The 13,909-nt window shown below is 34.7% G+C and overlaps 1 protein-coding gene across 1 annotated transcript in view; it reads left to right on the forward strand.

The window, feature by feature from the left end:
- Nucleotides 1–2,016: 2,016 nt before the first annotated feature.
- The window catches only part of LOC108570558, a 23,723-nt gene continuing 11,830 nt past the window's right edge, over nt 2,017–13,909 (forward strand). The window contains exon 1 of the mRNA XM_017932433.1: nt 2,017–2,368. The gene's annotated coding sequence lies outside the window, so the exon portion shown is untranslated. The remainder of the gene's footprint in view (nt 2,369–13,909) is intronic.

The following is a 13,909-nucleotide window of genomic DNA, read 5'->3' on the forward strand; positions in this document are numbered from 1 at the left end:
AAATGTTATTTTAATTTATACCATTCTTTTCATAACATACGAGTTCCTTCTCGTGAACTATTGGCAGCGTCAGTCACGGAAAAATATGCCGTGACGCCGTTTGACTACATTAGACGCGCGTCAAATGCTTAGAACGATCACGTGTGGTTTTAAATTCTACTACACGAATAATAGAGCGTCTTAATACCGTTTCTAAGAATATTCAAACGGAGATATAATCTATCACCAGGAATCAAAACTGAGTATATAATGTGATTATCAAATTATGATTGGACATAATATCAAATAAATTATCAAGAAAAATTTCCAACGGCGAAAAATACTTTGTTTTCTTACAGTAAATAGAAAATTACCGTGAAACATTAACAATCGAGAAACATCGTAAATGATTATGACATTCTTTTATAGTAGTTCGTTTTTATTTAAAGCTGGCCTATCTGGTACGGTTAGTTGAATATTAACGGCTACCGTTTTGAAAATAACCTAAAAACGTACGAACAGTTGATTACCCAACGTGAAAAGAGAGGTCTCGCTGCGGCGTTATACGGTGTCGTGAACGGATACTTTTCATATGTCACCGAAATTATCGAATCCCTTCGATGAGGTCGATATGACACTCGTAACCGAGACCACGTGTCATTAGAGAAACTTTAATCCCCTGACTGCTTTGACATAGATTTCGCATCCGATTTAGAAATCAGTTGGTGTGATTTGTAACGCTTTGTGGAATCAGGAAAGATCGTCGCAACATAGAAACGTACAAGTTCTCGCACGTTCTGTTATGGTGCACGCTCGTTATCGAGTTCTACATTTGATATTATTTATGTCCTGCGTTTCATATTTTATTCGCCACTTATTTCTTTAGTAATAGTTCATGAATATGTAGAAACAAATATTAAAAATATAATGTTTACATGCGTAGCCGTAATGTTAATTGCTGTTTAAGGTGCACGTACAAGTATCCTTGAAGAGGTTAAGTTGATCGAGTATATAAGAGTTTACACCCGTAACATTTTTTTTTGCATTCACTAAATATTTACTGTTCGTGGTATCTTAGTATCTTTATAAATACCAGAAAAGTATAAAGACACGATCTAATTCACAATAATATTTAAGATATATATATATTTTATTGCTAAATTCGAAGTACCTGTTTTCATGTGAGAAATATTAACGCATGTAGAAAATGTTAAATATGTATTATTATAATATATGAATTTGTAAAAAATGCATGGGCATACGTAAAGTGCTGTGACGTGATGCTTAAGATAAAATATCAGTTGCGTATATAAAGTAGTTAATGAGTTCATAGTTTTAAAGCTACACTTTGTTTTAACGACACATTTTAAATTACAAAGCAGATAAGATTGTGGAACTTGTAATTGAATTTCTACCTTGTTTCAAGGCGGATACTTCCAACGTTAGGTTTATTTTTTAAAATTGTACAAAACTTTAATTTATCGATTTTTTAATTACATTTTGAAAAATAGTTTCCGATTTCTATGAATGTGTTTTGTCAAGCATATATTTTTACAATCATTTCCATCAATTTCGCAATACAAACGCTCAAGCAGTAAGCTCTTTCACGCTGTACATTTGCACGTTAAAGAAGCGTGTCGAAAAACTCTTTCTTCACGTAGGAGCGATGCCCCTTTCGGAAAGGAAAACCGCTCTGAAGCTGAGGCCTGTGTTTTGACACCTCCGGTGCGCGTGAAACGACGAAATTCTATGAAGCACGCGCGTTCCGCTTCGCTTTCCCGCGGAACCTTTCGGAAGATCCCATTCGAAGTAGGGATGCACGTGCCACGGCTTTTGTTATCGAGATTGTTGTAATGTCGAAGCTCGAGGCGCGTGCACGAGGACCGTGCATCTGCGCACGCGTGACCGTGTTGCTCGGAACCACGAGGGGGGATAACATGGCGGTACTCGATCGCCGTTAGTCGATGTACAGACGCCGGTAGATTTGGATCATCCTTTCGAATCGGCAGAATGAAAGTTGATCGTGACTGAAAAATTAACGGACAGACATTGTAGTTGTTATTGCACGTAGTGTGACATGATTTAATATTTGGTGTTTTGACTGACAGACACGAATGTTTCGCGAGTGTCGATTGTAAAGTTTTATTGTACGCGCTAAGTGACGTTTACGAGAGTTTACTCTGACATCGCTTAAAAACGCGGTTCAAGATTCAGTTGCAGAGGAAGTTCGAACGTCACGTTGCGAAAGTGATTTTGTAACTGGCCGCCGTTTAAACAGTTTCAACTCTAAAGTGACACAATAGAAACGAAGACGGCGGTGAATCTTTTTGACCAGTTCAGTCTATTTTGAAAACCTTGAAGCCACGTCGTGAACGTATTCTACGAATCGGTGGGTTGCTACATGGTATAGAATATTAATATTATTTTAGTAAAACGCCTTGATTACTAATTTATTAGTATATATACCTAATATGACTACAGTTCTGTAGTTGTGTTATATGTATATTCTATAGTTCTATAACTAACTTGAATGAATTTCTATATGCAGACAAAATTAAGAAGTTTTTTACATTTTTTGAATAGATTTTTCAATATAATCCATATTTTGAACTTTTCTGTTATACGGTTAACATATATAATTATAGTCATATTTGGTATATTTTCTAACGCACTTCATCATTTAATACCAGTAAAATATTTGTTAACAGAAACGTAATTTACGACTTTTTTACTGCAATATATTTTCTCACGTATTATTTAATAACATATAAGATTTCACGACAGACTGAAGATAGATTTTATAGGTCCATTGAATTAATTCGATCGTAAAATGCCAATACAATGAAATCGTCTATATTGACTTAAGTTTCGCTATCTGGTTGCATTTGTAATTTGAGTCAGGAATGCAGGTGTGTTATATGTTTATTTCTTAGTTTAAAGTGCTCATTGCATCGGTTGGTCTTGCATGGTGTACATAGTCGCAGAATCAATGCGGTTTCGACTGAACACAATCTGAACGAATATACCTATCATGTTGATATCGCCACGTGCGGTCTACTTAAACCAGTTTCATACTGCAAATAACAATTCTTAGCACGACAATCATTTGTCAATATATTCGGTAGCGATAAGCAATAACTTTTTATGGTGTACATTTGCAAATGTGTGCAATTCTCGTCACTTAACATGGACGATGAAGTTGCGGTATCTGTAATAGTACATTCGGTGTAAATCTAGTACGACGAAATATTGGAGAAATATTGAAAAGTATTGAGATACTGAAAACTGTGTACCTTTATAATACAATTCAGTTCAATCTATTTCTTACCATTTTATTGCAAATATATAGTCATTTCATTTAACTTGGTAATTTATATTCTAAACATGTCACTAACAAGTACATTTTTCATAAGTTTCGTTGACCTCTCAACAAATACAAGTTCAACTAATATTCTGAAAGATCTCACAGCACAAATTCTGTAGATATACGCGTCTCGAAGCGTGATATACGATCTTCCCGAATGCTTTAATTTAGCACTTATTGGTGATACAAAAATATAATTCACGGTAATTATACCCGCCAAAAGTTTTGTAATTTTAACCTTGCCAATTTCGAATTCCGTGAAATTTCAAATCTTCGTCCTGAATTTCGCTAGAAACATCGTGTAGACGTATCGAAAGGTCGTTCTAATTCAGGAAAGTTTCGGAATCGCCGAAAATCGCGTTATCGAACAATCGCGCGTTTCTATCGGACCAGTGACTCCGTTTAATTTGCGCAATCGATCAGCAAAGCACACGATTCTGCTCTAAACTTAAACGCGCGTCGCTTCGATCTCTCGCGGCGGCGGACCCGGGTGTCCTGAAAGGCAAAGCCCACGCTTGATTTCACTTAAGTACTTATTTTAGTCCGGACTTGTAAAACGTGCGCCGATATACGTGATCGCACGTGGACGACATTTACACGTGGAAGACAACGAGGGCTGGAATAGGTACTTACGGGAAGGTCAACGAGAATTTCAGTCCGACGCGACGTGTTATACGATCTCTTTCCTGCACTCAGTTTTTTCCTTGTTGTGACGCTGTAGTTCGCACAGCGTTCACTCTCTTTTTCATCGTGTTTTGTGTTCGATTTGACTTTAACGGCTACTCCATGGTAAAACCAAGAAAACGAACGAGTACCGAAGTTGACCGACGAGTTGAGAAATAAATGTTATTAAATCCATAGAATGTTCGGGAATGAAATTTTGAATTGAAGTGTAAATTTTTCCTTTATTAAAAGCGTGGAATTTTTTATTAACGTACCTTTAATTTTACTTGGTGTGATTATTGCTTTAAAGCATTTAGACAAAACGATATTGTTTTAATTGTTTCTGTATTAATTTAGTATACTGTACAACAAGAAAAGTCACGATATTATAATTTGATTTCATAATTGGAAAAGCATGAGTTTTATTAACAGTCATATGAATCGCTCAATGAAAACTGGACCATTCCAGCGACAGTCTTGCTCAGCGATTAATACTCCTGCATACTTCTTTGCTTTTTAGGATTAGAATTAACACTTTAGTATTTCAAATTTGCAAACTATATTTATTCTTATAGGACAACTTCATAATTTAGTAAGTTTAGATAAAAGTAACTATAAAGTTTAGTAAATTATTTAGTAACTTAATATAGTAACTTTAGTAACTTTAAATCAAAGTAAATATAAAACTTCGTACATTATTTAGTAACTTAATTTAGTTACTTTAGTAGTTTATTAAGCTTCAATGAAAGTAAACATAAAACTTCGTACATTATTTTCAATATATGAAGTGAAATTAAAATTTTTCAACTGCCCGCCGCTTTAATCTTAAATTCGCAATGTACCCAGCCTCTCTATACACTGGCAATTCATTAGAAACTCTTTACACGTGCAATCAAAACGATGGCGTTCTTCATCAACAAGAGAAGTCTGCTAATGCATCGAAATGGGTTACGCAGTGTTACTTGCGCCAGAACACGTGTAGCCAGTGTGACGGTCGTTGAAGCTTGCAGATTTATGTGTCACGTCGTTCATCGTGTTACGAGTTGTTTCGTCACAGGCCAATCTATCGATTCAGAATGGGGAAAAAATTGCACGGTCCTGACACGTGTGCCGTATCTAGCATGTGCTCCTCTCGTATTTCGAAGGATTTGTGGTAAACGACTACGAATGCAGGCTTGCTTAAACGAATAGTTTATTTAAAATTTAAAAGAGTGAATTTTGCAGAGTTATGCAATTATACCGCTCATTATTAATCAACACTGTCACGTAATAGCGATATGTTATAATTCTTGTACGAGACGAGGATTTGTCCTTCTGCAATATTTTCACGATAAACAATCACGCGGTGGTAATGTTTTTTTCTTCTGTGCAATTCTTTCGTCGCCTTTTTTTGTTTTTATTACGAGTATTGTACATTTGCCGCGTTCTTTGAACGTCGTTGATATTAATACTTATCATCGTTGTATTAAATCCTTGGGCTAGCGTTGAGTCACTTACTTCGGAGACACGTGTACATAATACTGTTAATTTCCCGGTACAGTATCACAAGGTAAATCGTTCGCGTCGGAGCCAGTTTAAACAAAACGACCGTAATTGAAGTTAATCCTTGTTAATATTAGATTTACTGGCGAAACGAGAAGTTCTGTGAAAGATAAGTGATTTATTTGTACGAAACACGAGACGAATAAGTCGATGACTAAACGAAAAATTCTGTTAGGTTTATTTTCATTTGCCACATTTGCATATTTTCCAATGTAAAACTGGCGTGCATCCACGCACGTGCAGATTTTATAGATGTACACTTTTAGCGATGCTTTTGATTTCGACGGTGTTATTCAACTCGAAGTGAGACTTGCAAATCAGATTTGTGTTACTTTAGAGAAAACAAAAGTCGCGTGCAAAGTGTGTGGTTTAATTTAAATGGGATTTCCCGTTTACTGTTAAATAAACAAACGGATCGCTAGAAATTAAAGCACGGCAAAAAAAAAAATATGATTATTTAAAAAATTCAATTTATGAGTCTATGCGTTTACGTTTCTTCATAGGCAGTGAAAAATTTTTTATAATCAATTTTATTATAAAAATTTGTGAAATTTTTAAAAGATAAATAAAATTTAAAAGATTAACAAACCTAGCGTTCTTGCTACTTTTTTACCCAATGTTATTGCAATTATCGGAAATAGAATTTTTACAAAATGGAAGAATCTCGATCATTCGTTAGTAGTAACAAAAAATTGCGATCAGCGAAAATATCAGTAACTAACTTCCTTCTATAAAATAATATTGGATCGTACAAGTAGAAGAACTAATTAATGCAAAAATAGCATTTACGAAATTAAACTAAACCGTTTCATGTTACCAACGTAATAAAATTTCGAAGATTAAAGTAGTCACTATATTGTACTTTTAATTATTAACGATATATGAAATACCTTCGAATATCACGTGTGGATCACAACTTCTACTATAAATTACAACATCCTACAATCCAATTGCCGTCTCGTTTACCGTAAACGTATAATGCAATTGCGTTCATTTAAACGTCGAGCAATGTTAAACGCAAAGAAATTGAAAAGTCAATCCGGAGGCAATGTTTCCTTGTTTCTTCTATCTTTCGTAGCTCGTGGCGATACACGAACTGTCCCTTTCTTTTCGCGAGCGTGCAGCAGTATGCAGGCCGTGTAGACCCACGTGACGCGAGACGTGTGATCGTAATTGTGGCCAACGTGAGGCAACGTAACCGCTCGGCTGGATATCTCACGCAAAGCCAAGGCATGCTCTTTGGCTTTAATTTCGTTAAGTGCTTCAAACATGTAACAACCATACTTTCGTATCCGGCATCACGTGTACCATCCTCTTACCGGAAATTCGGTCACGTTTAATTCGTATACTATTTTTTCTTTCTTTCTTTTTGCAATCAAGCCTGGTTTCTAAGTTTTCGACACGGAGAATAGATTTTAACCCTGATTTCACGCTTTACAACGAAAATTCATCCTACTGCGTGATTCAAATGAGAAATACTACTTCTTTCTCTGTTTTACCAATTGAGTCTGGTTTCTAAGTTTTCGACTCTCGAAGAATAGATTCTAACCTATTTTTATGCTTTACAACGAAAATTCGTCGCGTTGATTTTTCTCATCCTACTGCGTGATTCAAATGAGAAATTTCATTTTTTTTTCTCTCTTTTTGCAATTAAGCCCGGTTTCTAAGCTTTCGTCTCGAAAAATATAATCTAATCTGATTTCATATTTTTCAACGAAATTTCATCGCGTTGATTTTTTTAAATGAGAAATTCACTTTTAAAACAAAAGTAGGATATTTCGCATTGTAAGTTAGGTCAGGCGTTAAAGTATTCAGACTTGTGAAATTTGTATAGACTGAACTCCCGCAGTTTATATTGTTCACAGTTAATGGAGTACCGAGTTCTTGATCCTTTTAGAAATGTAATCTCGAGTTTGAGCAGTATCGTGTTTGACATTGTTACACATTTCAGGTTATGTCAGTAGTGGTATAGAATCCTAGTACAGCAAACACAGATGTACTGTAATATTCTGTTACCGATGCATCGATACAATATCTCTATACAGTGTGCATTGATGCTAGTAGTATAGTATTATGCCAAGGAATACATTGACTTTGAAAATGTGTTAATACAGATTCCATTATTATTAGCACAATATTTTACATAAAATTTTAATAATACTGCTACAGAGTTACATTTATACCAGTACATTGTTAATTTTAATGATAAATATTGCTGAAATGTTGGCATGCTCTTTTAAAAGGCAATACATAGCTCGTATCCGGATGAACTCAACAGTAGAAACTGTACAGAAGATACAGTTATTTTAGTTCACGAAATATTCTGGCATATGCTTAGGAATGGTACGTCACATAATACATAAAGTATATGAATGTCATTTTACTGTATACATCCATTTGATACATGTATTTGGTACTCAACTTCTCTTAAAAATAGAATTTCTCACAAAACAAATATGTAAATATGAATTCTTCTAAAATTTGTCGATCAATTTAATAAAAATAAGCTATAATTTTTATCTACAAAGATAATTGACACACGTAACTCAAAACGATAAAAATATTTACGTTTTTACATATTGTCAAAATTTCATCCATTTTCAATTATAGAATAAGCACTGGCTGTTTACACACATTGTTTTTGTGAAACCTAAGTCTCATATGTAATCTGAAATATTTTGTGAGTGATAAAAACATTCTTGCCCGTGATCTTTTATTTTAAGTGTACATTTCGATTATCACAAAGTTCAATACAAAAAATTTCGAAAGCTTCAAATTGTCAAGAAATAACATTTCTTTTTTTTAAATTCACTTTTATCGATCACAGTGGTGAAGCAACGAAATACCGCGTCTGAGAAATTGATCTCACTTTAAGGATTAAAAATTCAAGCAATCTGGTCTAGACAATCTTCCTAAGAGAGCTACAATTTCCTTTCTTTCCTCTCTTCCACTTTAATGGACAGAGAAAATGGAAAATATCGTCGCGAGATATCTTATCATCGTAAAAATTTCATCGAAAGCATCGACCACGCAATTGGTCGGCGTCTCATTGTCCCGTGTCAGTTATTTTTATTGCAAAAATCTATTTTTACAAGATCCGGCACTTACGGTTTCCTGGAAGTCGCTTTTAAAACAGCTTTCACATACGAAAACAAAAGATAGTAAAACGTATTGCGGTATACACCACGCGCTATCACACACAGCGAAATTCTTATCTACACTCGGCGCGCACGCGGATTACAATGTTTTGTAATGTAATTCCTTTCATTCATGATACCGCGAATCTACGTGTAGTTGCGGTATCGACGGATTGGTGTTTTGAACAATCGTCGTGTATTATCGCATTCAGATTGTCTGGAGCATTTTGTTCCTGTGCCTTTTTCCAAGCAATATTATCCATCGGTTGGAATTCTTTTGTCTGTCGCATGAAAAGGATAAGAGTCATTTGTTCCGAGCGAAACGAAATTTTGTTTTCTTTACGATCAGAACGAGAAGCGAATTTTTTTTTTCTGTCGCAGATATTACATCGTCGAAATTATATACGTGTGGTGTTTTTAAACACATTCTTGTGCTGCAATTCTCGGTGAAAATTGAAAGACGTAACAGAATACTTGTAAGGCGAAAAATAATTTGAACGCAAGAGGAACTTGTTAACTTTTACGGGCAACGATAATGTATCGTTTCAACTTTGAAAATGGAGTAACAGATATTTTAGATTTACGAGGAACTTTAAAGAGTAGCGAGAAAGTTTTAAACGAAATTTGAATACGTCTTAGGAAATGGAAAAGGAAAAAATAAATGTTAGATGTGCAAAGTATTTTATTGCCGCCCAGAGTGGTCGGTTGATAAATAAAAGAAACTAGTTCCTTTGAATTTTTTTAATTTCACGCATCTTCAAAGGAACTTTAAACCCTCACCGCGATCAAAGTGTGCATTATGCATCAGTGCTTTTTTTTCCACGCTCATGTTCCCCCATCGGGAAGCAAAAGTAAGGATCAAAAAGGATGAAAGAAACTGCGTGCAAAAATAGTTACGACGATAGAACAGCAGTAAGTGGGCGGCCGGAGAAAGGGGAGAAACGAGAGGAGAATAAGATCGTTGATTGCAGACTGCAAGGTTCTGCTTGAATGTAGTAATGGGAACGAGCTAATTGAAGAAACTTTTTAGAAAACAACACATTTAACACCTTCGAAGTGCAATAATTACAATTTTTAAAAACATTCTTGGTACATGTTCATCTTGTACGAACATTAATTAAAAATAAATGTAACATCTCTTTAATTCATTTTTCAATCTATTCAACTTTGTGCTCTATGCTTATAATTCGTTAAAATGTACCCATTTTCTCTAAAATATATAAATGCTACATAAAAAATATTTAAATTTTCAAGTTTAATTAAATTCTTTTGTTGCACAAAATACAAATATACTGTATTCGCTTCGATTTGGGGTAATTATCGCAGAGTATATTGTACAATCGTCGAAACTCGTTTCGAGGATGAATTTGTTCATCTACTCGTAGTCGAAGACAGTGAAGTAGCCGTCGCTACTCGAGGGAAGCCAGACGGCAGGGTCGGTACCTCCTGGGGGGGGAAACAAGGGGACATCGTACGCATCCCCCACCGGTACATCACCGAAAAGCACTGCGTGAGGACGCACAAGCGAGGTCGTCGAACCCGGCAGCGGTGGCCACGTGTATCCACGGGAATATCCCATCCTTTTACCGCGAAGGGCGCGTGTAGTGTGAGAGACGATCGTCAGCCAGCTCGGGTCACGTGGTGGGGATAGTACACACCCATTGGCGAGACATCAAGACGCTCGGTGGTGGGGGAAAGGCTGCACGTGGCTGTACTTGAACGTAGAAATCGCAGAATGCAGCGACCTGCAATTCGCTAATCTTTCGCAATTTAATGAATCAATACTTTGTAATCTACGAAATCGTGAACTACAGCGAATTTCACGATGTTTCTACGAAGGAACGATCGGGAAATGTGTATTATAGATATTAGAAAATGTACGTTAACCGATATTACCATATTGCGTGGTACATGTTCTGCTTTAAAATTATTTAATAGGTTAGAATATCGGGAGTAAAATATGAAGTACGTGTAATTTCTTGGATTTACTACGCAGAACTTGTTGTTTCATATGAAAGAACGTGTATTTTAGTTATTTGAGGTTAGGTTAGGTTAGCCCGAAAATATTCAATTTTCTGCGATCTGAAACTATGTTAACGCGATTCTTGAACAGTTGGTATTGAGAAAACAGGATATGGAAGTTAACCAATAGCTGGAAATACCTTTTATTTTTAATGAAACGACGAAACGTTTTTTTTAAACTTTTCGAAACTTTTATCCACTTTAAATTATAGAGAGGATTAAATAAAAGAAACGTACAAAGGGTTAAAAGAAAGAAAAAAAAGCTTAACCTATTTGACTGTTTAAAAATCGTTAACGTTCTGTGCGACATTCAGAATGACACGTGTACCGTGGTAATCTGTGTAAGTACTTGAGTCATCGTAGTTTTGCCTATAGTCTACGTCGACAGAGTAAATGTTCCAATAAGTAGGTTAATAGAGTTCACTCTAAATAGGATTGGCAAAGTTTGTCGCGCATGAATGCAATTTCCAAGAAGTTCATGCTCTTCTTTCTCTTTTCTCCCCGTTATTTACGTCCGTTTTATTTCGTTTCACGCAGCTGTTAGTCATATTTGCATCAATGACCTATATTCCCGTTCGATGGACGCGTTAAGCACGCCTAATGATAATGCTCGAGCGAACGCACGTGGGTGCGGTTATTTGTATCGTATTTACTAAACTACATTTTATCTCGATTCGATGTTTACACTACGATTGCAAAAATATGTTATTTTAATCTTCGTTTCCTTCCGAGGAAAATCAATTGAAATTATTTCACCGTTCGGGAACAAAGAATTTCGTGCGTTTGAAAGTCTGTATCGTAAAAGTTCGATATTTTTTTCTCGCGAACACGCCATCTTTGTTTATTAATTTGCAGTTTCTTTTGAATTGAATCCTCTTTTTTCTACCTTAGAAAAAATCGAAAGCTGCACAGTAGATACTCCATTAAATATAATGTCGATAAAGCACGCGTAATATTTCTTTTAATCTAAATTTTAGTGATTAAATTTGAGATTTTAAGTTTGAATTTAAATGTGAGTAAGTAAGGATGAATATTTTTGTAATTTTTAGGATTACTAGTGGAACTAAAAATTTCTCGCGAATCTGTTAATTTTTCGAATGTAACTGATTCGTTTAATTAGACTGAAATATTTTGTGAATAAATGTAACGATTGAATTAATCTGTGGAGATATACGTATTACTTTAGAAAAAGGAACGATAACACGTTTATGGTTTCATAAAGCTTCTCCAAGAAAAAGAACTTCTATTTGACGAAAGAAATACGTTTGTAGAACGTATTCATAGATTCTTTAAAAGCAGCTTTCAAGGAAGTTTATGCCTTCTGTTACGACAAACCTTTCCAGCAAGTGTTTATCGAGTTTCTTTCTCGAACTACCTCAGAAAATCGTTTTATCTAAACACGAATGTAATTTCTATCAACGTATTGTAAGAATACAACAAGCAATGGTTATAATATTACGTTTAATATTCTACTGAAATTTGAACCTATAATTATGAAAATGTAAATGCAACAAAGAATTTGAAAATAATTGACATTATGCGTTTATAATTTTTCACAAAATATAGGTCTTACTAAACATCATTGTGACGAAAAGAAAATGTAATAATATCGAATTTTACTATTTTATTTAACTGAACTTTTTTCTTACAATTACAGTTTCACTTTCATTGAGAGGAATGCTTTACGTTTCCACCAATTGTCGATAAAAATGACTAAACTTTCGTTTGCATTCGGCCACTAAAATCTTCACCCTTAAATAAAAAAAATTTTCACTATTAATTTTACATTACACAAAATGAAAAAAATTTCTTCTAAATTCTGAAAATTAATTTATGATTTAATATATCCTACAAAAAAGTAAGAAATCCTTTCTTTCCGCAATGTATAAGAGATTCGTAACTTGTTCAATATAAAATAATATGTAATACTACCTTTCTGAGGAATAACTGCCAATTTATCTTCTCAATTAGAATTGTCGAAAATATTAAATATTGTAAAATACTTAGGAGCAGATGTATAGTCGAAATCGTATTTTAAACGCGAGATCCAAAATCGTTCTTCTACATTCAGAAAAAAAAAAACAAAAGAAAAAATGATCGAATCGGACACTGTGGTCGTTCGAAATTAGGCTCGCAATTAGAATTCCATGTAGAGATCGTGAGTATGGGTAACACGGTCATTTGTAGGTGATAAATTTCGAATGTATCTCATGCAAGATCATGAACAGCTCGTGAAACGGTAATAAACAATCGATAATGCTGTCACGCGGCCAATCTAGACATTCTTATGAGTTTCTGATATCGCCACTCTGTGTATACCTGAACGGAATAATAAAGTTCCTTTTCGTAAAGTACTCGACAGTTGGTACGTGAAATGAAATGCATATGTCGCGGAATATTGCACGAGGTATTCTTTCAAGTGTTAATTAAATAAGTTAATTGAAGGTTAAATGGTCGGTGTTGCGTTTAATGGAATTTTCTTTCACGCGATAACTCCAACAATTATTATTATTATTATTCTCTTTCGTTCGAATTTTTTTTTCTTTTTACGAATCTTCTGTAATCAGTTTTACTTTTTACGACAATTTATTTTACTGTTATACACTGTTTGCAATAATGAAAGGATTGTACTTTAATTTTTTCATTTGTTGTTAAATCTATATATGACATGGTTCACAAAAAAGAAGAAAGAAAATTTGTTCAAATTTTTCTTCTGGGTATCATCAAATCTACATGCAAAAGTATTTTACATGAAATTGTTAAATTGATAATTGTAGATTTGCGCGTCCCGTATCTCTTTATTAATACAACTAAGTTTCGCATGCGATGGTTTAGGTTCCGCCTTTCTTAACAATACAAAGTGCTGACAACAGCTTAATTGCGTATGTACATTCCGCCGTGCTGTATTGTTTTCGCTTTAAAAGTAAACGGAACACCGTGTATATGACGTTACACGAGAAAAACCGTTCGAATAAGAAAATCCTCGTTTATCAACAGACAAAACATTACTTTAACGTTTAATCTTCTTCTTTTTTAATCTAATTCGTTTGTCCGCCCAATAACAATCGTTCTTTCAAATCAAATTTCGCGCCAAACTCAAAGATAAAATTACGATGTGTTTCCCACGTGTGTATGCTCCTATTTACGCTGACATTATTTTTACCCTCGAACGTTCGACGGCGGACACGTGGCGACTCGATTC

The sequence above is a fragment of the Habropoda laboriosa genome, unplaced genomic scaffold, assembly GCF_001263275.1.
Source record: "Habropoda laboriosa isolate 0110345459 unplaced genomic scaffold, ASM126327v1 scaffold61, whole genome shotgun sequence".
Taxonomy (NCBI): domain Eukaryota; kingdom Metazoa; phylum Arthropoda; class Insecta; order Hymenoptera; family Apidae; genus Habropoda; species Habropoda laboriosa.